The 25,269-nt window shown below is 40.7% G+C and overlaps 1 protein-coding gene across 8 annotated transcripts in view; it reads left to right on the top strand.

Moving 5' to 3' along the window:
- Nucleotides 1-25,269, top strand: part of TCF4 (transcription factor 4) — a 450,711-nt gene that overhangs the window by 197,417 nt on the left and 228,025 nt on the right. The window contains exon 1 of one of the 8 annotated variants that reach the window (XM_006837509.1): nucleotides 19,552-19,863. The exons of the other annotated variants lie outside the window; for them this stretch is intronic. The gene's annotated coding sequence lies outside the window, so the exon portion shown is untranslated. Of the gene's footprint in view, nucleotides 1-19,551; nucleotides 19,864-25,269 lie in introns of those variants that run through there. 8 annotated transcript variants of the gene reach the window in all.

Genomic DNA, 25,269 nt, shown 5'->3' with positions numbered 1-25,269 from the left:
TATTTATTGTATACTAGTTAAGTTCCAGATAATATATTGGATCCTGGAATACAATGATGCCAAAGACAGGCCATGGCCTTTGGGTTTTTGACATTACCCTCCTCACTTCTACTCATGTAAGGACCCCTACATTCTGCAAGGCAAAGGAAGAATGATTGATTTGTTAATTATTCCTGTCTTCTTAATGGGGACTGCTTGGATAGGGTCTGTCTTGTTTTTCACTGCTGTTCTTAGCCTAGGAACCTGCTTGTTTTTCCTGGTCCCTAGAACGGGCTTTGTCTCTCTTTATAAACCAATTTCTCTCTCCACTGCTACTCGACAGACAGACTTGTTGCTCTGTGAGTGAACTTAGGGATTCTTGACCACCTATACCTGTTTTGAGATTCACAGAGTTCTGACTCTGGGTAAATGGGAGGCTATACTTTCAAATGAATTTCTCTTGCTTTGCAACCTACTTGTGAACCCTCCCACCCTGGACTGATCACTGTTCTCTCTACGGGAAGGCTCCCTTCCTCCATTCTTTGTTTATAGAAACTTTAATACCAAAATACAGTCCAAGCCAGTTGCTGGCAAATCGCCTCCAACTCATGGCGACCCCATGTGTGTTGGAGTAGAACTGTCTTCCACAGGATTTTCTATGGCTGGTTTGTCCAGAAGAGGATTGCCAAGTTTTTCCTCCAGGGCAAATCTGGGTGTACTCAACCCTTCAACTTTGTAGTAAACCACTGACATTTCTTTTGCACTTAGTAAAGGTGAGTCATCACCTAATTGGCACCATAAAGTTACCTCTTTGCCATAAGTAAACTGGAAGGTGTCCGCGAAGAACAGGAAGGCCTCTCATCAAAGTGGTTTGGCCCAGCACCAGCAAGAACGGATGCAAACCTAACAGCAATTGTCACGGTGGCATAGGACCAGGCAGTGATATCTTCTGTTGTGCACAGGGTCGCCCTGAGTCAGAACCGACTCAATAGCACCCAACAACAGCAATACATTAATAGCTTGTTAAGTCAAAGAAAACGGGTCTTTTGAATAGGTTAGCATTGTGCTTATTTCCCCTGAGTGAAGGGAAAGGTTGATGGGATTGCTGCTTGCGTTGTTCAGATAGATGTTGTTGTTTAGTTGCTCTGATAGTCAGTCTAATGAACATAACAGTTGAACTCTATAGTAATGATGTGAATGACAGACTTTAATTGTTGTTGATTCACATTAAGCAGTACACCCAAGTGCACTCACACACACTCACACACATACATAATTGGGAATGGTTTTTTCCTTCTCATGTCAAAGGAAAAATGGTAATAGATTTTTACTAATTTAGAAGAAAGGCAAGCCAAATTAGAGGAAAGTCAGCAACATAAATATTTCAAAAAGAACATCCATTTATTATTTTTTTGTAATTTACAGCTAACTAAATGATACTGAATAAGGAAGCTGTGCCTTTTGCAGAACAATTAGGGAATTAGCTAAGAATGTTATGAAATTTGCCTCCCCTCCAATTGGTTGTAGGCAAGTATGTTTTTCTCAAGTACTTGGTGATTCTGGTGCACTTTTCTAAAATCATCTCTATGATCTTGGAAGACTTGCTTTATCCCAGAAAAGAGTCTTCCCCTCCCCATCCCCACCCCCCTCCCCCCAGGCTAGGACTCCTGGTGTGGCGCTGTAGGATCAGCACAGACTGTGAACCACAAGGTTCATAGTTCAAACCCACCAGCTGCTCCTTGGAAACCGTAATCGGGGGCCCCGTGAGTTGGAACCGACTCAGTGGCACTTAACAACAATTACAGATGTTCTATAAAAGGATTCAAACCCAGCTTGACTTCTTCACTCCTTAATGTAGTGTGTGAAATGGTGATATTTTGTTATATGCTCTTACCCTTTGGGGTGATGCAGCTGGTTTTTGTCTGATTTGGGTCTTTCATACACATGCTGTGTGTTGATCACATTATGACTGCAGGGTCCACCCCAGATTGTTCTGAGCCGCGGCTTCAATAAGCTGCTCATGTGGGGCTCATGGTTAACATGTTGGCAGATGTAGTCCAGGGACCTTCACCTCTAAGATTTCACCTATTTTACACGTTCTTTTGAGTTTCCATTGGACTCTGTGTATTAATTTTGTAAAAATAAAAACACAGAGTGAGAATATGTGTTAGAAGACTCATGTACATTGTGTTGCATGTGGCCTCAAGATAAAGGAAATGGATTGCATTTAGGTCTCGCTGGCTTTCACATGTGCTGAAGCATAGTTAATTGTACTATCATCAAAATGATCAATCAAGAACTGTTATTATTAAGAAAATTTGGCAAGTTGAAACTATAACGTTTAAGACAGTTTTATAAAAAGACTGTTGTTACTAACTGCCATCGAGTAGATTCCAACTTATAACAGCCCTGTATAGGGTTTCCTAGCCTCTGGCTGGTTTGAACCACTGGCCTAGCAGTTAGCAGTCCATTGCTTATCCCACAGCAACACACTGAATTGTTAAGTCATGTAAAATAATTCATTAGCTATTAATAACCATTCCTTTGCTTGTGAGCTTTTTAAATAACAGAATCTGGATTGGTGAAGTTTCATTTGAAGGCATATCTTACTATGAATAGCCACAACTTGTGGCAAGGTGTCCAACAACATATTTTTGATGGGGTGGTAAATTGTAAGCTTAATGGGTTGTATTTAATGTACTGATGAGTATTAGTTTCTATAGAAATAGACATGTGCTTTCCTATGTTGTTGTTACATGCCGTTGAGTCAGTTCCGACCCATAGCGACCCTGTATAGGGTTTCCAAGGAGCAGCTAGTAAGCTTGAACTACCAACCTTGCAGTTCAAATGGCTTTGCAGTCAAATATTTATTGACCACCATCTTCATGTGAAATACTTGGTACTCGTTAGGTCTAGGGATACACCCTTGAAATCCAAAATTCTTGGAGTTATTTTCTGTCTGGTAGAGTCTTGCAGGAGCTTGTGAAGTCCCTGAATTGTGCAAACTATTGTACACAAATGCTAACTAAAAGTTTACCCAAATGTTCCTCAGAAGAAAGGTCTGGCAATCCACATCTGGAAAATCAGCCATTGAAAACCCTGTGGCCTCATATCATATAACATAGTAAGAATGTATTTAGGATCTAATTGTGCAAAGTCAAGCTATAAAATTCATAGAACAACAAGCAGGGGCAGCTCTTTTAGGCCTACCTTTCAACAATGATTTATTTAACATACTAACAAAAGCACAAACAGCAAAAAGACAAAAAAAAGAAAAGAGGACTTCATAAAAATTAGAAACTTTTGTTCATTAAGATATTACCAAAAAATGAAAAGACAAGTTTCTGACTCAGAGAATATCTTTAGAAATCCTATATCTCATAAGAATCTAATAACCAAAATGCATACAAAACTTCAACAATGTAATAGCCAAACCAAAAATAACCCAGTGATGAATTGACAATGGACTTGAATAGACATGTCACCAAAGAGGACATTCCGATGGGCACCAAACACATGACAGGATGCTCAGCATCATAACCATCAGAGAGATACCAACCAAAGGCACAAACAATTATTGAAGTAGGATGACTGAGATAATAAAAACATGTTGATGAGGATGTGAGAAAATTGGAACCCTTTTCATTGCTGGTGAGAGTGCATAGTGGTATAATCACTGTGGAACACAGCATCACAGTTCCTCAAAAAGTTAACAACAGAGCTGTCGTGTAGCCCAGCATCTGCACTCCTCAAAGGCAGAGACGTGTACACCATGTTCTCTTCAGCACTATTCACAGTAGCCAAAAGGCAGAAGCAACCTTGAATGTCCATCAATAGACGGATGAATAAACAAAATGTGACATGTACACACGATGGAATACTACTCGGCTGATAAGAGAAATGAAGTCTGGCTACATGCTACAGTGTGAATGGAGCTTGAAGATGTTATGTTGAGAGAAGTAAGCCAATCACAAAAGGACAAATATTATATGACCTCACTTATATAAAATGATAAGAAAAGGAAAATGTATAGAGACCAAAGCTTATTGGTGGATACCAGGGGGAGGGAAAGGGGTTTACTTGATGGGAAAATTGTCTGATCAAGTGTAGGTCTGCACAGCCAATCACTGTAATTGCTATCAAGACAATGTTTTCCAAACCTATATAAAAATTTGAATTAGCAAACTTGTATGATCTGTTCAATAATTTATTCCCCCTCCCCCATATAAAGAAAAAGTAGGTGCTGAGTCCGCTTATGTACAGCCAAACACTTCATGTGATTTGGTCCCTTGGTTTGGAGGTTGAGGGTTATTGTTTCATGGGACATCTCAGTTAATTGGCTTATTAACATGTTTAGTGGTGGTGGTGGTTCTGTGCCGTGGAGTCAGTCCCGACTCATAGCGAACCTGTACAGCGTTTCCGAGGCTGTAACTCTTTACAGGAGCAGAAAGCCTCATCTTTCTCCCATGGACCAGCTCGTCGTTTTGAACTGCTGACCTTGAGGTTCGCAGCCCGATTCGTAACCACTACGCTACCAGAGCTCCTTAGCACTAAACCAGAGCACTAAAATAACATGTTTAATGTTTCTGTTTTAGTGCCCAGAGTCTTAAAAACTTGCTAGTGGCCATCCAACACACACTAGTTGGTCTGTGTTCACCGGGAGCAACAGAAGGAGGAGGAGTCAGGAATAGGAGGAGGAGATGGGCTAACTGCCTCCATGAACAGCTACTTCCTTTGCCCAGGAGAACTGGGTGGTGCCCAGCTACCATTACTAAACATTTAAATCAGCGATTCCATAGAAGAATCCTAATCCCAGGGAAATGCAGAGCAGATTTATAATTTCCTGATGGACTCGGGACATTCTGGAGCCATGAACGGTGGATGCATCCTAGATCATCTTTAAACCTTAAACCAAAAACTTCACCTAGAGTCGTTTTAGAAGTGCACAACAGCTTACCCTAACTAGGGAAACACGTCTTCTTTGAGCATTGTGCTCTCTTCAGAGCTCTCTAGATGGGATTGCATTGACAAGAGCAGTTTGAAAGGTTAGAAAGACGCCTTAGAGGGCAGTAAGTTTATGTCAGTGAGGGAGGCAACTCAGAAAGGATTGCACAGGTTGAAAACTGTCATCAGTGTCACTGAATTGCACATGTAATTAACTGTTGGATTGATGTATGTGTTGCTGTGTATATTCTCAACAGCAATGGATTAAAGTTTAAAGCCGGGGAAAACGCAATGATCACAGTTCTGCTCTGACACATGTGGGGGTGCCATGTCGGAGTTGACTCAGTGGCCACTGGATATGTGAGCTACAGCACAGAGGTAGTCAAGACCTGAGTGAGGAGGAGAAATGAAGAAGACCTGTGGACATCAAGTTGACTCCAACTCACCTGTATGACTGAGTAGAACCGCCCCGTGGAATTTCCAAGATAGGAAATATAGGCACAGATTGCCACATCTGTCTCTCTCAGAATGGCTGACCTTTTGGTTAACAGCCCAATGCTTACTTAACCACTGTGCCACCAGGGCTCCTTATAAAGAGGAGACAGCCAGGCAGATGGAGCTGGTGTGGGAACAGGGGGACGTGTTCCAGGCATCTGCAGCAAACTAGCAGAGAGAAGACTGTGCCTTTTGAGAACAGTTTCAGAAAAGTGGAAAAGTGTGAAGAAGAGACTACAGTTAGAGGTACTACAGCTGTGGTCAACATTTGTTATCCATCCAGCAAGTATGTTCCAGCACCATCTCTGGGTCAGGGACCTGGAATCCACTGGGAAGCAAACAGAAAACATGCCTGCCCTTCCGGGGCATTTACTCAAGTGGGAAGAGGCCAATGGTAAAGATGTCGCTGGTGGTTTTGACAATGGGCCAGAAGCATGCGTAGCCCAAATGGTTTAAGACTCAGCATTGCCAATATCATGGAGTTAAACAATGATTGAATACTATTACTTTGCAAATAGATCATTTCCAGCCCTGGGCTGATAAATGCAGTTCAACTTATTGGTGTTTCATTACATTTATAGGGGAAGCTGGAGGTAGACTCTGATTTTCAGTTACTGAGCACTCACTCTGGGCACGACATTGAGTTTGTCTTTAGCTTACCACAAGAGGACTCAAGTTCAATCTAGCTGAATGTGTGGCTCACTGGATTGTCGTTAAGTGGCATGGAGTCAGTTCTGACTCCTAGTGACCCTATACTACAGGGTCTCTAGGAGTGACTGGTGGCTTTATTAAACAGTCAGCCTTGCAGTTCAGAGTGGCCAGTGGTCCAGTGCTTATTTCACAGCGCTGGCTATAGCAGGCCTCTGGCTCATTGGGTGGATACTCAAAGGTAGAGAGCCTATGTTTCATATTAAACGAGAATGCTTGAGAGGCATCATTGTGGAGGAGTTGCCCCACATTCTTGTTTTTAAAACACTACCAGAACCAGAATTCTCCCTTGGAGCAGTGTCTTTATTTTCCAGGCCTGCTGTTGAAAAAAAACAACACAAAAACTGGGTGGTTTATACGGAGCCCTGGTGGCACTGTGGGCTGAGTACTGGACTGGTATCCCACCAGCCACTCCTTAGGAGAAAGACGAGGCTGTCTATACCTATAAAGATTTGCAGTCCCGGAAATAGCTCTACAGGGCCGCTGTGAGTCAGAATCATCTGGATGACAGTGGCTTTGGTTTGTTTCAGTTTGGAGTGGCTTATAGTGTGGCGCTGTGGGTTAATGCGCCAGACTGCAAAGCCGTTTGAACTGCGGAGTCGGCAGTTCAAGCTCACCAGTCGCTCCTCAGAAACCCTGTATAGGGTCGCTATGGGTTGGATCCGAGTCGACGGCACTTAACAACAACAACAACATAAGACCAGGAATTTATCCTGTCACAGTTTTGGAGTCTAGAAGTTCAGAATCAGAGTGTCAGTAGGACCTTATTTTCTCCAGAGGGTCTAGAAGTTCCTTCCTTGTATCTCCAGACTTCTGGTAGGCCCCAGATGTTCCTTGGCTCACAATTGCAGTGTAATTCCATCTCTACCTCCCTAGTCACATGGTCACCTCCCCTCTGTGTGTGTGTCTCTTCTCTTTCATAGCACACCATTCAGATTCCATTCGAACACACTCTCCTTTGGTATGACCTCATGTTACCTGACAATGTCTTCGGTCTCTATGTCCAAATAAAATCACATTCACAGGACCAGGGGTTAGTACTTCAAGATGTCTTTATTTTTATGGGGCTGGGGGTGTTACACAATTCAATACATACAAAGCATTTGAACAATATTACTTTAAAAAAAAAAAAAAGCCCACTTTTGTCCATGCACAAAAACAAAAACAAATATTCCACAGAATGATAGAAATTTAGATATTTGCTTGCCGCCCAAGATTAATTATAGCAAAGAACTTTTTATTATAGTGAACACTTTATTTGGTGGAATTAATAAAGAGAAAAAGAGGAAGCAAGAAGCAGACGGTGAAATACACTAGAGGAAATGAAGGAAGATGATTTGAATTTTCCCTGTAGTTGTAAAATCTATTTGTGAGGGGTTATTTGCATTAAGTATTGTATGCTGGCACTCTTAGCCCCGTTTATAGTTTTTTGTAGAATGAAAGTTACAAGTGGGTAGGAATTATGCCTTTAAATGTTAGACTTAGAGAAGACTGGAAAAGCACTTGTGGGTAACAGCTGTAGAGGAAATGACTCTGTCAGCGTCGTGCATATGGATGATTGGACACAGCAGAGAGAAAGGTGGAGAGGGAAGAGGTCATAAAAACAAGGAGACTTGTTTGGAACTGAAATAGAACCGCAAAACGGAAAAGCCCAGGGAACCACTGAGGTGATCGATCTTTCCTGTTTATATAATACAGCTATGGACAGTTGGAAATGTGGGGTCTTTCTTGCATAGATGTTGCTGTCCTCAGCAACACACACACAGTTGGATGGATTTGGAGAGACTTAAGTCACATGGCTCTCCATTCTCTTAGTCCATGTCACCAAATATGTGCATCTTCAGGGCGCCCCATGTTAGGGTCCAGTCTGGATATCTATGGTACAAATAGAAAGCTTACTTGGCCACATAAAATCACCTTGTGTTTATGCCCCATCAGGACTAAATTGTAAATCGTGATCTTCCTATAACAGCATTCATAATGCTTATTGCCAGGGCCTTTTTGTCATTGTTATCCTAATCTGGTAATGGCTGGCTGGCTGCCTGGGTAGCTGGCTGATTGGCTGGCTGGCTGGATGGGTAGCTGGCTGATTGGCTGGCTGGCTGGCTGAATGGAAGGATGGAAGGGTGATGGTTGGGTGGTGGTGAGTGACTCTTGACTCATGGTGACCTGATGTACAACAGAACAAAATGTTATCTGGTCTTATGTTTTCCTGACAAATTTTCAGCTGGCTGATTTTTAGAAGTAAATCGCCATTTTGCCCTTTTGGTGGTACTATCATTGTGTCTGTTGTTAGGTGTTGTCAAGTCAATTTTGACACGTAGCAACACCATGTGACAGAGTAGGACTGCCCCATAGACTGTCCCAGTGTGGCACTGTAAGATAAGCACTGGACCACAAGGTCAGTGTGAACCACAGGGTTAGTGATTCAAAGCCACCAGCCTCTCCTCGGAAATCCTATAGTGGGTCACTATGTGTCGGAACCGACTCTTCGGCACTTAACAACAACAGTAGTTGCAGAAGTAGATCAATAATCACCACGTCTTTCTCCCAGAGTCACTGACTGGGTTTAAGCCATCACTCCTTTTGGTTAGGAGCCGAGCGCTTAACAATTGTACCACCAGGGCTCCTTACTGGAAATACTAACCACTAATTGTTTGACTCTTGCTATATGCCAACATTTTTATACTTCATACAGTTTTATGTTGTGTCTTACAACAGCCCTTTGTGAAAGTGAGGACAGTGAGGCAGAGAGAGGTTAAAACCATCCAGGTGGGGGTGGCACACTTTTGGGTGGTGATAAGTTTGGGATGCACACATGGTCCTGGCAGACACTGAAACCTGAGTTCCCACCCACCGTATTTGACTACTCCCCTGACAACACAGGTAGAAACTTACTAGAAGTTAATGAAATATAAGCTGTAGAGATTGATCATAGGTCAACACAAAGTACAAGTTAACGGGCCACACTAATTATGACTGCCTTTTACAAAAAAAGACCCTACAAGAAGAATGATTAAAGGTCAGGAAAGTCCTAGAAAATCCTGTTGTCATCATCATCATCCTTTTTAATAAAGGATAAGTGAGGCTGATTAGTGTGGGGCCTGTTACTTGATTAATAGGAATGTGTACATCTGGCAGGGACCTGTTTTTGCCAGAGATGCTGCGGGCCTGGAATGAAACTTCTCTGTAGAATTCAGGCCAGTGTGGACCCCCAAGTACAGTACTGTAGTTTCTTTGACAGATTTAAGCAAAGCATAGGAAAGTACTTGGGAGCAACGTAGAGCCTCATACCTCAAGTTGAATGTGAATAACATATTCTCAAGGATGGAGTGGGTGAAGTAGTGGATTTCTCTTGCAAGGTCGGTTTGAACCTCAAGGTCAGCAGTTCAATGAAGCTCACTAGTTGCTCCTCAGAAACCCTATACATGGTTGCTGTGAGTTGGAACAGACTTGACAGAACTTAACAACAACAACTACTGCATACGTGTAAATATTTTGGAAGAAAGAGCCTGCTTCTATACTCGTTGAAATGTAGGTTTGCATCTTGCCTAAATCATGTGAATCCCCTTTTCTTCCCGTTTTTGTGTGTGGCATAAGGCTAAAAATGTTTTGTAGAGCTAAGACTCTAGCCTAAAATTTAATGCATAATAGGTTTTCATTTGTCTCCCCTCTGTCACTTGTTTGACCTGCCTTAAAGGATGAATAAATACAAATCCTTGTTCAGTATTGCCGTTGTGTACCTCTGAGGCAGTTCCAACTCATAGTGACCCTGGATAGGGTTTCTGGAGCTGTTTTACAGGGAGCATGAAGCCTTATCTTTCTCCCTTCCAGAGGCTGGTGGAGTCAAACTGCTTACTTTGTGCTTAAGCAGCCTGACGTGTAACCCCCTATGCTACCAGAGCTCCTTGTTGTTCAGTATTACCCACCAAGTGGCTCCCTGGCAGAAAGACCTAGTGGTCAGCTCCTATAAAGATTGTTGTTGCTGTTAATTGGGGCAGGTTTGCTTTATCACAGGGGATCACTATGAGTCAAAATCCACTTGAGAGCACTTCATAATATCTAACAATAACATGGAATCCTGGTGTGGCACTGTAGGATAAGCACTGGACTACTTACCAAAAGGTCAGCCGTTCAAACCCACCAGCCACTGTTGGGAAACCCCCTATACAGGGTTGCTATGAGTCAGAACTAACTCAACAGCACTTAACAACAACAACAACATTGATGTTTAGTGTTGCTATCACACACAACTTCTACCACTGCTTGCTTGTAATTCTGTCCACGGTTGTTTCTTTAATTGTGTATATTTGGAAGATCCCTGACTGTAGTCGTATCTGTGTCCACGGGAGATCTAAATATCCATTTTTGTCAAATTTGTTGAAATCAAAGAAACATGGGTTGGAAACCACTTGACTCTCCTGAGACTGAAAATAGAGTTAGCCAGGCTCGATGTCGTCATCTCCCTCTCACTGCCCACATCTGCCATCTTGACTCTAGTCCTTCACTGTTCATTCAGATTTCAAGGCCCTAAATGGACCAAATAGCCCTCAGGGAAGGAAAGAGGTAGGAAAGAAAGTAGATACAAAGTGAAGCTGGGGTTCCAGAATTTTAGAGGTAACAGGATTTTGGAATCTCAATTTTTTTGCTTGATTTTAGGTAGTTGATTCTAGAAGCTGGTTGTTTTTGTGTGATGTCTTGCTGATTCTACCCGTAGTAACCCTGTAGGACAGAGTAGAACTGCCCTATAGGGTTCCCTCCTTTGGCTGTAATCTTCACAGGGACAGACCACCACGTCTCTCCTCTCCCCCCAGAGCCACTGATGGATTTGAACCACCAAGACTTCAGTTAGCTGAGTGCTTAGCCATTATGTTGCCTGAGTTCTGTATGCTGCAAATAAACTCAGCCATCTTTTCTCATCCTATATTAGAAACAAATGTCATTCTCTGGACAAACCTTGAACGCATTTGCAGCTTCCTTTAATTTACTTTTCCTGGGTTCTTCTAGAAATCATTCCATTTTTTTTCATCTCTCTTGACTCCTTTTCCCTCTCCTTAAAATATGTGACTGAGCCCTCTTCTCTAAAGTGATCATCAGAGTGGGGTTCACTTATTTCAAACCAGTTGTGGTGTTAACACGATTGGGATCCACTTGAGGTCCATAGCTCAACATCTTATAGGGGGTGGCCCAGCAGTGTTCCCGAAATTGCTAATTTCCAAAGGCAGTTTGACATCTTTTAGGGGAGCATAGTTTTAAATTCTGTACTGTTTTTTACCTGTTCTTTTTGTCTCTTAAGATCTGCCTCCTCAACATCCTTTGTTTCGCTCACTATTTTCTTTTAGTAGCGGCTTTCATCTTCACAAGTGTAAGCATGGAAAGACCTTGGAGTTTGGTGCTAGGGTGGGCTTTGATTCCCAGCTTCATGACTGTGTGATATCAGACCACTTACTTAGGCGCTCTGCCTTGGAAGTTTGCAAGCCAAAATGTTGTTTATATTCAAGAATCTGCTGCAGTGTTCTGGTGGAAACCTTGGAAACTACCCAGAGCTGCGGGGTGAGAGCAGAAAGGTGGATCGCTTTTGTACAATTCTCTCAATCCCTTACTTCGCACGCCCCACACCCATATCCAGGATTCTTAAACAATCATGGTCAGTTTGGCATGGCAGGTACTGGGAGGGAGAGATTTTCTCCATTGAATCAGAAGATGCAGCAAAATCCATCCAAGAGAGATAGAAGCAAGGGTGTCCAGTCCACTTTTCTCTATTCCAGAACAGTATTTTTCCCCCACAGCTAGAGAGGTGAAAGATCTAATGCTTTGAATTTGGGGAGAAGGGTTCTCTAATGTTTAATAGAAAAAAGAAAAAAAAAACTAGTAAGTTATTGTTGGGTTCCATCTAGTGGGTTCTGATTCACATTGACACAGTAGTGTGACAGAGTAGAACTGTCTCACAGGGTTTTCTTGGTTGTAGTAGTTTTGAAAGCATGCCACAGGTGGTTTTCCCACAATGCTGCTTGTTGTTGTTAAGCACTAGAGAGTCAGTTCCATCCCATAGCGAGACCGTAGAGGGTTTCTGAGGAACGACTGGTGAGCTAGAACCACCGTTCTTGCAGTTCAAATAAGCTTGCAATCCAGCGCATTAACTCACAGAGCCACACTAGGACTCTAAGTAGGTTTAAACTGCAACCTTTCAGCTAGAAGCCGAATATGTAACCATTTTCACCTCTGTGATCTGTTATGTAAATAGTATGGTGTGTAAAATTTAAGGGTAACACACTGCTCTCCATCTGGTCACCCCGGCCAGCTATGGACACTGAGGGGAATTCTAAAGGCAGACTACCTTTGCCTTTACTTACTTTGGATGGTGGAAGTAGTTGAGCATCAGTAATCTGTGATGCCGATCCTGTGAGGAACAGTGGGAGCTTCAGCTTCGGGAGGGGTCTGTGGCAAGGCAACTGAATTGGAGACAACTTGCTGCTGTTGAACCAGCCAAAGAAATAGGATTTTAAAAGAATTTTCATGGAAGATACAGAAGTCTTTTCTTATAAAAAAGTTGTGGGGGCTCTAGTAGTGTGTGCATTCCAAGAGAAGGGGAGCAGTTTGGTTCTAAGAGACTCTGTGACTTGTCTGGACCTGGCTTTGCCACTGTGTGAGATTGTTTCACTGTGGGCAATCCCGTTGTTGTTGTTAGGTGCCATCAAGTTGGTACTGACTCATAGTGACCCTACGCACAGCAGAACGAAACACTGCCCGATCCTGGGCCAACCTCACCACTGTTGCCACACTTGAGTTCATCAATGCTGCCACTTGGACAATCCATCTCATTGGGGTCTTCCTCTTTTTATCTGACCCTACCAAACATGATATCCTTTCCATACTGGGGGTTTATTTCATGTATATGCTCTCCTTGGGCCTTTGGGAGTATGGTTTCTTATTTTTACTATGGATGTGTGAGGGGACATCAAAAAGTTTGTAGAAAAATGGAATGAAAAGGCAACGGATTTTTTCCATGAACTCTTTGAAGCCCCCTAGTATTTATTGACTTAAACATGTACATTTTTGTAACTTCTCATTGTTAGAATATGTAGAATGTCAGTATTTTTGTAATTTTTGCTTATTTGACTCTTTATTTTTCCTCCGTTATACTCTTTTTCTATACGTTTTCTACATTTTATGTTTTTCCTCATTAAGATGTTACTTCCTTTCTTGCCTGGGTTGAGTTTCATTCTCTAGTATTGTCAAATCCCCAAACCATCTCCACCATATGAATTTGGAGGCTTGGCGTGTGACAACATCTTAGGTTCTAAGGCTCAAACTAAGGGGAAAGGACTGTTTCTTGGCACCAGACATCACGTATCGTCTTAATAAAATAACGAATGTTGTGGTCTGTGATGAGATGAAGTAATTTCTCTGAGCCTCACAGCTGTCATCTTTACCATGAAGATAATGATGTCTACCTCTGAACATTGCTATGAAGATTCGATGAAATACTCATCTGCATCTAGCCACAGGGCTTACAACTAGGAGATTCTCATTACATATACCTTCATTTCTTCTTTAATTCCTACAACATTCTTGGGAACATTTGTGTCTAGGTTGAAGGGAACAGATGAAGAGTTTGTTGTTAAATCTGAGGTACTTGTAAATCGTTATTTACATGAAATAGATGATTTGCTGTACAGGTAACAAGGTCAGATAAGTATGAATAGAATGTCCACAGCTGAAGTGTTCCTTGGCATGTGTGTGTGTGTATGTATATATATATATGGCATTGGGAAGTATGAAAGTGCTCATGAAGCCTTGAGTAAGAAGTGGGCTTAGGTGAAACACGAAGAGAGTGGTCATAATATATGATCAATTTCCTGAAGACAAAGGCCATGCAAAATGTCATATAAATTATACCAAGTAAGTTTTTAACAGTTCTGTCTTGGGAATCATTGATTCTAACAATGTACAATGCACATTTTCTTTCTTTTTTTTCCATCCATTCATTTCTTCATTGAACAATGGTTCATATAGCAACCACATCCCATACTATGTGCCAGGCACTATTTTAGCAATGCAAATATAGTGGAGAACGAAAGATTAATTCCTTTTCTGCATGAAATGCTTGTTGGAGTACAGACAGAAAAGACAGTTGCAGTAAATACATGCATTACAGCTTTTTAAATGGCTTAACTTACTTTTTCCTAAAAACAACCACATGTGGCAGAAGATGGTTTTACAAAGTCCATTTTAATGATGAAAACATGGAGGCACCAAGATCATCAGTTCATTAAGGATGAATCTAGGTTCAAATCCAGGGAGTCTGACAGCAGAGTCTGTGCTCTGAATTACCCCCACACACTGCAAAGTGTGGCTCAGAGTACATATTTATTATTATTAACATTACTAATATTATTAGTTGTAATTATTCCACAAAGACCTTATGGATCATTTACTCCAATTCATATGAGGAAACATAGATCCACTCAGTTAGTTTTGGCAAAGCTAAATTCAGAAGCCAAGTTTGCACATTCTTAATTCATGCTTTTCCCTCTTAACACTGGCCCTTCCTTAAGGGATAGGATATTGGTTATGGGGACTGGGATAAGGATAGTAATATGAAGAAATAGGCAAGACATTTAGTTTGTTTTCTCTATTCTCAAGGGAGAATATCGTTGAAATAAGGATGTTTTTGTTATTGATAAGTGCCGTCAAGTCTGTTCTGACTCACAGCCACCTTGTACAGGATTTCTGAATAGCATCTGGTGAGTTTGAACCGTGGATCTTGCGGTTCAAACCGACTTTGCTATCTAGTGCTTTATCTTACAGTTCCACACCAGGACTCTTCATGTAAAACTCTTATCTTCCCTTTTATAGACCAGCAAAAAAATAATTTAGGATATAGGAGACATCAGCTACTTAAAACTAAAGACTGGTAAGTCTCTATTTTACAAAGAACATTCTTACTGGTATTTATATTGTAAAGACTGGCTGGAGACACGCTGGAAGTTTACCAACAGTCAAATATTTGAGGCATGTGTGTGTGATATATGGGGTACATATTTACTTAATAAAATAATGGTAATATTGAACTTTGTGTATAGCTTTTTGGGGTGGAGTTGGTCTACTGAAAGACTTTTCTGGAATGAGAAGGCTTCTGTACTTCTATGCAAGAGTGCTCTAATATCAAGCACCACATTTAAGCATCACAAATATACACTAAGCAAGGGACAGATGCACAAGGAAAGTAAGCAAGAGTTTTTCTAAATGGCAAATAATTATAGGGGAACAGATGCCTATGGGCAGCTAAGGATGAAATGAGGTACCAGGAGTTTGAAAAGGGAGACGGAAACACATGTAGAATGCTTTCACCCTCAAGGATGTTTAAGGCCAGAAGGGTTGTCTCTGGAAGTTCTCTGGTTTTGTGGATGTTGACTTTACACGTTCTCTCTTCACCTGTATTTCCCAAAGCTATAGATGAGGTGAATCATTGCAAAATGGAGCACGTTTTCTCTCCCACTCTAGTTTGGGATGACTTTGCAGATGCATCACTTTCTTCTCTCTCCCCAGGGCCTGTTTCTTTCACAGGACTGCCAGGGTATGACATTTTATAACAGTGTCATTCCTCATTTATTTATTATTTATACACCATCTACTTTCAAAAGGGTTTCAAGGTAGCTAACCAATAAATGGCAGACAAGAATGTACTTTTTCCTGCCTTGGTTTCTGCTTTAGTTTGGGCATCTGTCCCTGCTTTAGAAAAACTCTAATGTAACATGAGCTGTGTCCAGCTTTGATCCACACTCCATAGTCTGGATGTTAAAAAGGAAACAGATCTCCAAGAATAAAGTAGAGAAGAACCTTCGGCATTTCCCATCTTTCTGTCGAGTTTAACAGCAGGGGTACTGAGCCTAGCAATTCGCCAACCCAGCATAGCTGAGCTGTAGCACCTGATCATTATCCTTCAGGTTTAAGATTTACCTGTTGTGCTCATTGTAACCAAAGAAATGAAATCTCTGTAATTATATTGGAAGGGGGAGGAGATTGTGTTTTAGTTCCTTTGATCTTGAACTAGAATAGGCTCTGCTTTTGGAAATTTGATTTGAAAGAATCCAACATACACATCTGCTTTTTGTACTGCAATTTCTGTTGAGCTTGAAAATAGAAATTTATTAATGCAAATGTGTAGAGTCTGTTCCTTGGGGTGGAGGGGTGGGGGTGGGGAAACACATTCAAAACACAAGGTGATCCTTTCTACATAGCTATGGGAGATTTTAATAAATATGTTCCATCTTTCTTCTGAAGTTCAGAGATGACGTTGGTTGTTAACAAGGACTGAGCATAAAAATTATAGCACACACTGAGGACAGAAAGATTCACAATGACTTCAATACTGAAAAGTTTCCAAAGGACACGTTAGTTGACATCTCAGAAGAGAAGAGCAAAACAAAATGCAAGTGCACCATCAAACCATTTTGAGAGTATGTTTGAATTGATGGTAGGGACCATGCTTGACACAAAGCTTTCATTTCAATGAATCCTGTCTGCCTTGTTTTCTGTAAAATTGCCTTTGCTTATAAATAGAATGGCATGCAGATTTTAGGTAGGACACTTTTGCACCCAGTTTACCCTTGTACTTTTTATTTTAGTTTTGTTATATGAAACCAACAGAAACATTGTACTTGATTTAATCTGAAGATTGGCTGAATGGTATCGTTTACTTTGATTAATTTTTTTTCTTGTCTCAGTGTAAAGTTTCCAGTAAAGCTTAAAATGTCCTGAGCATTTTGGGACATCAATCCTTTCAACTATTTTGCAGTAGTAGATTTGTTCTAAGCAGGACTTTAGTGCTTTCCTAAACTCCTCCTCCTCCTTGCCAAGTAGGCAAAAGAAATGATAAATTGTTGAGAGCACGCCATCACTGGATGAACAACGTCTCATAAAGCTAGAGGGGGATGTCCAATACTTGGAGTAAATGGAACTGGTTTCTAATAATATTTGTATTGTACCAAAAGACCTGAAAAAAACTGTTTAAATGATCCAGGTTTAGAAAAGAAAGCTTGCTTAAAGAATTCCTTGAGTCGTCAAAGCCAGTCTTAGGCCTTTTTTTGGTGTGTGTTTTTTTGGATGAGATCTCCCTTCCCATTGCACTCGGTGGCTGTCAGTGTTTTCTGTTCATTCCTTGTGGATTGTCATACCGCGTGTGTTGTCATTCCTTGTGGATTGTCCTACCGCGTGTGTTGTCATTCCTTGTGGATTGTCATACCGCGTGTGTTGTCATTCCTTGTGGATTGTCATACCGCGTGTTGCCTTCTTTCTGCATCACCATTGCAAGTCTTTAAAATAAAAATTTAAAAAAAGGAATAGAAAAACCGAAATTCTCATAAAATTTAGGCTATGAATTAAGAATTCTGAAGGATCTCATGGGCTTGTTTTGGTTTGTCTGTTGTGTGGACAGCTTCACCTTGAGACTCTTGCAGATGCACAATTTCATTTGCGGTCGGTGACTTCTAGATGATTCTGTGATAGAGGACGTTAGAGGCCACTTAGTGCTTTATGACAAAACTGTTGACATAGTTGGTTCTTGACATACTTATGGGCAAGGAGTTTCCTGTTAACCAATTTTGAGGGGCCACGGAAAACTGTTTCTACTCCCAATAAATTTTTAACATTGCAATCAAATCGTGACTTTCTGGAGTTGTACACATCTCCTCCTTGCAGTCGGGGAACACACAAACAAAATTTCTGTTTCCAATGGCAAACAGTTGGGGTGCTGCAACCAATCAGTCACCCTTAAAAATTAATGAGCTTAATGATGCCGAGAGAAGCGTTTGTGGTGGTGGTTTGGAAGGGAAGGGTCATCGGGGTAGCAGAAGGAAGAAGGCTGGACTCCTCATCATGACAATGATGTGCGCCCCTGTCCTTATCTCCCTCTCCATTCTCCCCCCACCCCCCAGTTACCACCCCTTCACCCTCCTCTCTTGGCGGGAGCCAGCACAGATAGACGACAGGGCGATTATGAAGACGTCAGTTGGAGCGTAGGCAGGCGCGAGGGGCGCAGTGCTCCAGATGAGGTCCGGGGGGAGCGGAGGAGGGTCACTCATGGACGACCGTGTGTGTGTGTCTGACAGACTGTGAAATGGTGCGTTGTTGCACGGCTGCGCTGCACCTGGGCCCTTCATCTGTGATTGATTGGTTTGGTCATGTGTAATGGTCCCATCTGCTCTGTGTTGTTTTTCTTTTTTTACTTATAAACACCCTTCCCAGCGGCTGAGAGAGGATGAGCTGTGTTTTGTCATCTTCACTTACACTTTAGCTCAGGAAAGTGGTCAAGTAGGTAAGCTCTAAAGTGTATTCAAGTAATGTGCTAGGAAAAGTACGTTTTCCCCCTTTACTGGGTGGATCTGTGTGTGCGCCTGTGTGTGTACGTGAGTGTGGGCGCCCTCCTGCGCACGTGTGTGTGCTTGGAGTTTTAATGCAGCCTGCTAATATCTGAATAGTTCTTGAACCTCGGAAGACCAAAAAATCGCAGAAATGATTTGCACAAATCTGCGTATTGTGACTCTTACTGCAGCGAGGAGAGCCTTTTTTTTTTTTTTTTTTGTAACGGAGCCAATACTTAATTAAAACCGCTGACATCATGGTGTTATAATTAAGCGTGGCATTAATTAAGCTGGAATAATGATTTTTTTTTATTAAGAGCTGCTTCTATTGTATAGACCGTTATCAGCTAAAAACAAAATAATTTTAAAGCAAAAAGAAATTTCCCTGTAACCCAATCCTTCCACCCCCCCTCCAACTTCCCTAAAGTCCAGCCTCAGGCCTGTCGTCACCAGGGGCGTGCGCGCGCACACGCGTGTGTATGTGTGTGTGCGTGTGTGCGTGTGTGTGTGTGTGTGTGTGTTTGGTAGTGTTGGGATGGGGGGGAGAGTGGAAGTGAAATTTGTTTTTTTTTCACCCAAAAATGCTGATCGGCTCCTGGCATTCTGATGGCTAATTATGCATCGGAGAGCTTCGACAGCTGCATTCATCATCATAAAATGTAATAATTAATGACATTCCAACAAAGAAAAATATGCAAATGAGGACTCATTAGCATTTTCATATTCAGCTTTGATAATGCTTTTGCTGACAAGGTTGTAATTAATGAAAATTCATGTCGCAGTCAGGAGATTGGATCGGTTTCATTCCACTCACAATTCCCAAATGCTTGCATTATGGAAAATCGGTAGCTCTGCCAACTTTTCAGGAAGAAAAACACACACACACATTCACACACACACACTAAAAGCACCAGATGCAAATTAATGGTAGGGAGTCTTTAACTCTTTAAATCACCCCCCTAAATTTCAGTCCTGGAAAACATGTGACGCTGCTAGCCTCAACGAGGTTTTTTTCATTCCTTTTCTGTTTTTTTTTTTGTTGTTGTTAATAATTGTAATCAAAGTATTTTGGTTTGTGTCCCAAGTGAGGATTTCTTGCAAACTTAAGAAAAATACATTATTAAAAAAATTAAAATGAAAACAAACCTTGTACTTTTCCTCCTCTTTCCTTTTCCCTTTCAAGACTATTTAAATTCACATAGTAAAACAAGTTAGGACAGCGGAGCCCTGGCGTGCATTCTGTCCTCTCCCTGGCAAATTTACGCCATAACAGTTTATTCATCCACATGCTTTTGGCGACTCTTCATCACGTATTTGTGCCTAGATCTGCTGCTGCCTCCCTTGGTGTGCCACCCATAAGGTCAAAAGAAAAGCAAGTATTCTGTTTTTCTGTTCAGGGTGGGGTTTGTTTTGTTTGTTTGAAGGTGGGGTTTTTGGTGTGTGTTTTTGGTGCTTTTTAATTTATTCTCTTTGCGGTTTAGTCTAAGAGTTTGAGAATGCGCTTATAACTCTCTCACTCAACACTTCTGGCTTAGTGCTGTACTTCAAACATAATTTTAAGAGACACCACACAATCCAAATGGATGTCCAGAGACCCTAGACAGAGAGATCGACAAGTATTTCAGTACAGAAAACTGTTCATTGATGCCTACTCTGTGCGTTGCTTCCAAAATGTGGAGCTTTGGATGTTGTGCCAACCTGGCACTATGTTTTTTGTCATAGTAAAGTTAGTCTGAAAGTTCTGAAGATTAGAACAGAAAACCTACCTAAACAGAGTTCTTACCTGGTTTCAGATTTAATCTTTAGGTTAAAAACAATGACTATTCAAGCAGATCTTTATGCTGAGGCAGATGTTCACAATAAGAAAAGGGTTTATATTAAGAATTAAAAGCAAGAAAGAGTAGAGGCATATTTCTTTATAAATGGGAACATTTATAATCATTTCACTCTCAAATGATATATATATATATATATATATATATATATAAACTTCTGGGAGTTCATAAAATGCAATTTCCTGTTTATTTGAAGTTACGTTGGAATTCCAATAGCATTTAGCTCAGCGTAAATAAAGATAGAAATTTGCCTTGTTAGGGGAAGATAAGAACTTTGGTATGCTAGGTCTAATTTTTCAGACTTTCTCCATAAAATAAAAGGTATCATCACTTATTTAATGTGAACTTGAAAGCCCCCCCTTTACCTTGTGATTAAGAATGACTAGGTTTTTATTCTTCATTAATCACAGAGCTACAAGGAGAGAGTCTTTCTTTTTCTTGCTTTTTCCTACTTGTGTTTTATCTGTTTGCACATGAACATGTGTGCACTCACACATGCATGAGTGTGAATGCGTGGCTGTCCCTGGTCTGGGGATAACAGTGGTGTCCCGTTTTTAAAATGCTATCGTGATCAAATTGCAGACAGACAAAAGTCCTCCTCCCCCCCTTTAGTTTGCTTCTTTATTTTTTGTGGGCAGACTACCCATCCAGATGGTCGAATTTCACCTGTAAGCAATCTGAAAGGATAGGTTAATTCTGACACTTTGTAGAGCATTTTTATCTTCTTACCACACAGTACAACTAAAGCACGCAATAGACTGCACAAGATAATGGCTTCGTTTTTCTTTTTAAGCGCATCTTGCTGTGATTGGTTCTTTCCACCCCCGCCCTCCTAAATTTGTACTTTGGGATAAAGTAAAATCTGTGGCCTTAGATACTTGGCTGCTATTGTCAAAAACCACATCTGATGAAATCTTTGACCACTTGTGATATGTGTACAAGGAGTCTTTGTGGCACAGTGGTTAAAGCACTTGACTGCTAACCAAAAAGCCAGAGGTTCAAGCTCACCAGCCGTCCCAAGGGAGATAGAGGACACTGTTTCTGAAAAGATTTACAATCTTGGAAACCCTGTGGGGGCAGTTCTGCTCTGTCTTACAGGGTTGCTGCTATGAGTTGGAATCAACTCTCCAGCAGTGGGTTTAATATGTGTAAATGAGGAAGTGATGGCAGAAGTGAAGAAACAAGTGTCGATCAGCAGGTAGTCCTGGAGAAGCAGATAATTTTAATTTTATAAGCGAAATGTTCCACTAGCTTTGATAAATTCACTGTTAGCTTTCTCCTCCCACCAAATTCACAAATGTAGACCAACTCAGATGTTCTCAAGTAATGCCTAGCATGATATTAGCAACTGGAATCCTGAAATTCAGACTTATTTTCAGTGTTGTTTTCTCTGGTGGTTCAAGGGACTGGATGGAGATGCTGAAGAAGTGGTTCAAAATGATTTGTTGACCTATGTTTGTGGGTGTTTATGGAGGAGGGTGTAGAAAGGAAAAGGGAAGATCGGAGGTAGTTTTTACTCATAAAAATTGTAATCATGCTCTATCTGCAGTTTCATTTTGTACGCTGCCCTCCTGTTTTATTTCTAGAAAACCTTTGTTTGCATGAATTATTTCTGAAGTTATTTATAAAGATGACTCTAGAGATGTCACCCTTGGTTTATTCCCATGGCAGTGTTTTTTGAAACTCCTTCATTCACATTATACCTGCTAAGATTCTGACTTTGAATCATAATTTTGGTATTATTTGTGACTTCTTATCTTTCCTTATTTTGCACATGTTAATTCCTGTGGGATTCTTTTCTTTTTAACGTGATGAGTTTTCTTTCTTTCCTTCTTTTTTTTTTACTGTCCAGCAAGCTACATTTACTAGAGTTATTGAACTCTGAAATAGGAAACCTGTGGGTGATCAGTTTACCTCCCCAGATGCTACTGCCTGAGTCAAAGAGAATTAATGTTCCCTGTCTGAGAATTGTAAAGTACTTATTTCCCTGAAAACATCTCAAGGCTTTGTTTCAGGTATTGTAGTAAAACCCAACATTTTTCTGTGGGCAGTGAAGCCAGTGTCCCTGCTAGTTTCAGTCAGGTGCTTCTTGTATTTCCCTTGCAAACTTTCCCATTGGTTGGGGTCTGTGGAGCGATTTTAGTGGCTGGCTGGTGGAAATGTTTGCGAGAATATTTGCGTATCAAAGCAGCCTAAATATTTGCAAAAAAATGTTTGCTTGAGAAAAAAGAATCCACTTAGGATTAGGGAGAAACTGCTTAAACGTTTTTAAAGGCATTTGTGAATGCCCAAAGTTTATTATTTGCCAGCCTAATGCCTAACATACATTTAAGGGGTCAGAGAGGAATTCATATATATTTTTTAAATTTAAAAGATGATCAATGTTTTTACTGTAAGATTAAGATCTGTACCTAGGTAGATATAGTACAAAATGCAAAAAAGCTCAAATCGATTTACCAATTGATTGGATATCATTTTGTGAACCCATCAAATAAAAGGTGTAGAGAAAGGGCCTAGGACCTTATGAAGTGCTGCAATATTGGATAAGCTCTGAGCTCAATCTTGTCCTCTCTTAGGAATCCTCCCCCCCCCCCCCAATAAATTACTATTGTCTGGTTATGAAATGGCACTCGTTCTATTGGGGGGGGTGTCTGTACACATTCTTTTCATTTTATTAGTTTGAATGTCAGATCGTTCCCTTTTTTTCTTGGTAGAGTTTAATGGGAACGTTTTTGTGTTCAATTATTAAAGTTTTAACTGCACTTCACTGGTGGTTTGGAAACAGTACATATAAAAACTCAGTGCAGGTCAAATGTTTCAGTTTGTTAACAATGTAGGAGTTGAGTGTTGACAATTACTGTACTTAAAAGCCCCTCGGATCAGGTGTTATTTTACCATCTGGACATTTTAATTAGTAATAAAAATCTGGATCTGGATACAAAGAGAAACTATCTACAGTACACACTGGCCCAATGCACCCTACTTGTGTTGAGCTGTACATGGCTACATTTTATCAGTGTGTGTGTGTATAATTGAGTGTTGAGTAGATATTTATTCCTCCTAGAAAAAAAATCCAAGCATAGAATTCAGGCACCTTTTAAAAATAGGACACTATTATAACACCAAAAAGATTGGCTATTTTTCTTAAATGTAAATTTTATATGTATGTAATAATTGCCTATGTAGTTATATTTTAAAGTCAGACCATTGTGTGTTCATACGTGCTCATATATGACATGGTCTGCCTATATATGCTGGCATTTAGAGCCAGGCTTGAGTAGAAGATAGCTTTACTGCTTCATAATTTATAACGGTGTGTCCTAAGACAAATAAGTAAACTTCTGAGTTGCCTTCTTTTTCTCACAGATGAAAGCAAGTATTAATGAAGACCCTTAGGATACCTACCTAACAGGATTATCAGGAAGTTTATAAGAGCAGGTCTGTGGAAGGAAACTTTTGCTAGAATGGAAAGCTGTTAAAACAACTGATTTTTAAAACAAAATTAGCCAGTTTTACCCCACATGCCATCAAAACAATTCAACAAATGGCATCATATTCAGAAATAAGGAACATGTAAATATGAAAATGAGGTTGCATTTTTAGATTATTAACAAGTGGTAACTTTAGGAAAACCTGAAAAGGTGTCAATATTTTTAAACTTGAAGCAAAATGACCCCGTTTTATGATGTATTTGCATAGACTCTTGGAAAGAGTATTATTCTTAGTTAAAACAACTACAGTAGCATTTGGGGGCCATAGTGACCTGCTGGAGAAATGGCAAGTGAATAAAAAGGGCAAGTTTAGGGAAATGAGTGTCAGGCCTTCTTCTTTGGAAAGGTGCTTGTTTGCCTTAATCATTGTGAATGTCATGTTTGCTAACCACTGTGAGTTCTTAAATGATCATCATTGTTGCTTAGAAGAACCTACCCCATTACAATTCACACACACATAGATACACACATACACACCTCAGAAAAAGAAGCTCTGATAGTGTAGTGATTTCGAGTTGGGCTGCTGATCTCAAGGTCAGCAGTTCGAAACTACAGGAGATTCCGTGGGAGAAAGATGAGGCTTTCTGCTCCGGTGAAGATATTCGCTATGAGTCGGAAGCGACTCCACAGCACATCACTGCCACCACCATCACACAGCTGCTTTTCCCTAGGAAGGGGGAAGTTGACAACATTGCTGTTGAATACAGAGCTTGGACACATCTATAGAAAGCTTTCTCAGTTTTATTTACACACCCAGTTCTCTCCTGGAGAAGGCTTCGGGAGAAATAAGAACATTTGTTTTGTTGACAGGAAAGAATGGTGTCATGGCATACTGTGGTATAATGATGAGGATTTTGGTATTTCATTACTTTCATCTCCCTCGGCCTTGATGAATCAGTGCCTACCTTGTTTACAGTACCCTATCCCTAACACCAAATATTTATTGTTACAGATAATCAAGTTTTAATCCTTAGCATATCTTCCAGAGCTTCTACGACTTGTTCCTGGGATATGGAATTAGCAGGAGGCTGTAGGTTCCCTTGTTGTGGAAAGCTGCTTGTTGTCGCTCAGTGCTGTCAAGTTCTAACTGATAGTGACCCTGTCTAAGGGTTCTGAGAAGCAGCTGGTGAGTTTGAACTGTCCACTTTAAAGTGAGCAGTCCAGTACCGTATCCTATAGTACCACACCAGGATGCCTGGGAGGAGATAAAGTTAACGGAGGTACTCTTCAATTAATCATTAATTTCATGGGCATTAAATAAACCAGAGAAGAAACAGTAAGTCAGTTAGGACTGTACAGGTTTTAAGGGTTTTTTTTTTTTCAGTTTGCAAATGCAAACTGACTTCATTTAGTGTTCTGATGAGTTCCATTTAAATGATCCCATTTAATGACCAGCTTTCACTTAAATATTCTAATCTAATAGGACTGCATATTATTAATGTTTTATATATA

This window comes from Chrysochloris asiatica, unplaced genomic scaffold (genome assembly GCF_000296735.1).
Source record: "Chrysochloris asiatica unplaced genomic scaffold, ChrAsi1.0 scaffold00021, whole genome shotgun sequence".
Taxonomy (NCBI): domain Eukaryota; kingdom Metazoa; phylum Chordata; class Mammalia; order Afrosoricida; family Chrysochloridae; genus Chrysochloris; species Chrysochloris asiatica.
The sequence above is the reverse complement of the archived record's forward strand: the minus strand, read 5'-3'. Positions and strand labels throughout refer to the sequence as shown.